The following is a 2448-nucleotide window of genomic DNA, read 5'->3' on the forward strand; positions in this document are numbered from 1 at the left end:
GACAAATGCTACATATTCTCTCTTATGGATCCTGGCTCTGAACCTTTGGATTTGAGAATATAATCTGGAGTAACTACAGAAGCCAAGAATGTAGAAAGGGGCCAAGGGGTGGGGCAGGGGAAGATGATTCCCTAGAGAGAGGAATAATAGGATATTGAGTCTATGAAGGGGCAGGAGGGACTGTGGAGAGCAGGGAGAAGAGATATCCCACCAATAGTAAGAAGATTTGAAAACGCCATAGGAAGTCATATTTGGGGGGGGGGTGCATCAAATTTTATTGATGATATTCAAGAGAGTAGGGAGGGTTCCCTAAGCCCCTCCTGTTATGGGGGTCTGGGAGGGAAATAGTGAGGGAGATGCTCAGTGATGGGGGCCAAGTTGGGACAGGTATTCCTCAGCAACGAGGGACTCTCTTGCTCTCAGTGTCCTTGCTGGGGTGGGTGGTCTAGGGTTTCTTACTCCTTGGAGGCCATGTAGGCCATGAGGTCCACCACCCTGTTGGTGTAGCTGTATTCATTGTCATACCAGGAGATGAGCTTTACAAAGTTGTCATTGAGAGCAATGCCAGCCCCAGCATCAAAGGTGGAAGAGTGGGAGTTGCTGTTGAAGTCGCAGCAGACAACCTGGTCCTCAGTGCAGCCCAGGCTGCCCTTTAGTGGGCCCTCAGATGCCTGCTTCACCACCTTCTTGATGTCATCATACTTGGCAGGTTTCTCCAGGCATCGTGTCAGATCCACAATGGATACATTGGTGTTAGGAACATGGAAGGTCATGCTAGTGAGCTTCCCGTTCAGCTCTGGGATAACCTTGCCCATAGCCTTCGCAGCACCAGTGGATGCAGGGATGATGTTCTGGGCAGCCCCATGGCCATCACGCCACAACTTTCCAGAGGGGCCATCCACAGTCTTCTGAGTGGCAGTGAGGGCATGGACTGTGGTCATGACCCCTTCCACAATGCCAAAGTTACCAAGGATGACCTTGGCCAGGGAGGCTAAGCAGGATGCGTGCCTGACAATCTTGAGTGAGTTGTCATATTTTTCATGGTTCAAACCCTTCACAAACATTTGGGCATCGGCAGAAGGGGCGGCGAAGATGATGACCCGTTTGGCTCCACCCTTCAAGTGGGCCCCGGCCTTCTCCATGGTGGTGAAGACGCCAGTAGACTCCACAACATACTCAGCACCAGCATCACCCCATTTGATGTTAGCAGGATCTTGCTCCTGGAAGATAGTGATTGGCTTCCCGTTGATGACAAACTTCCCGTTCTCAGCCTTGACTGTGCCTTTGAATTTACCATGGGTGGAGTCCTACTGGAACGTGTAGACCATGTAGTTGATGTCAATGAAGGGGTTGTTGATGGCAACAATCTCCAATTTGCCAAGTGTAGAGCAGAAGGCAGCCCTGGTAACCAGGAGCCTAATATGGCCAAATCCAATCACACCGACCTTCACCATTTTGTCTACCGGACAAGGCTGGCACTGCACAAGAAGATGTGGCTGTTTCTGCAACAGGGAAGAGCAGAAGGCGAAAGTCATATTATTTTGAAAGTCTACATGCATCTAATAAGGGGTGTGTATGTGTGTGTGTGATTGTAACATTTATAATTATGGACAGAGTCATAAAGTTGAGAGGGAGTGGGAGGCACCAGAGAAATTATTGAGGGGACGCAGGCAGCTAGGTGGAGGTAAGAGTGGAAATGATTTCATATGACATTCATGTGGGAATTCTCAAAGGAGTTAAATTAAAAAGGATAGTCTAAAGAGTAAAGATGAGCCTCACAAACACCTCAATCCCAAAACTGCACAAATGTAAAAGAGGAAAAGAGCAGATTGGTCTCACAAAACTTATTCAAAAGCAACATAAAAACTGGGGTGGTTCACAGGATGTCCAGAAAGACAGTATTCGAAAGCAAATGGCTTTCCCACTCGTCAATAGAAGTTATAGCTTGGCTGTAGGAAGAGCATAAGTCATAGAATGAATAGGCAGCACTGCATCATGTGAAATGTTCTTTAAATGATCTACTCTGTGAAGATAAGGGGACTGTGGGCTTTAGGGGAAGCAGAAACTACTGGGGTTTCCTAGGATGAGAACGCTCTCCAGCTATTTAGCCATGAGCTGAGTTAGGCTCTGTTGGTGGTGAAGCCCCTGGTCTCTCTGACCTTCAGATGGGAACACCACCATAGCTTCCTTGAAGACTCACAGAACCCAGTGTGTCTGAAAGTCATCAGCGCAGCGTTCAGTGGACATAATGAATTCCACAATCAAAAGCATCAATGTACTTACACTCTTTCCCTTCTACAGAATATCTACTTCATGGTTTAATCAAATTTTAATACTTATTAAAACTGAACTCAAACCTAACTACCGTGAAATCTTTACAAGTGTCTATTTCATTCTCAGCTGAGGTAGCTTTAATTGCCCTACTGTGTAGCTCACTTTGCTCTTAGC

General features: G+C 47.0%; 1 pseudogene across 1 annotated transcript; it reads right to left on the reverse strand.

Moving 5' to 3' along the window:
- Window positions 1-258: 258 nt before the first annotated feature.
- LOC110338096 lies at window positions 259-1498 on the reverse strand (annotated as a pseudogene). The gene has a single exon (XR_002381286.1). The product of XR_002381286.1 is annotated as a glyceraldehyde-3-phosphate dehydrogenase pseudogene (transcript).
- Window positions 1499-2448: the final 950 nt, after the last annotated feature.

This window comes from Mus pahari, chromosome 21 (assembly GCF_900095145.1).
Source record: "Mus pahari chromosome 21, PAHARI_EIJ_v1.1, whole genome shotgun sequence".
Lineage (NCBI taxonomy): Eukaryota > Metazoa > Chordata > Mammalia > Rodentia > Muridae > Mus > Mus pahari.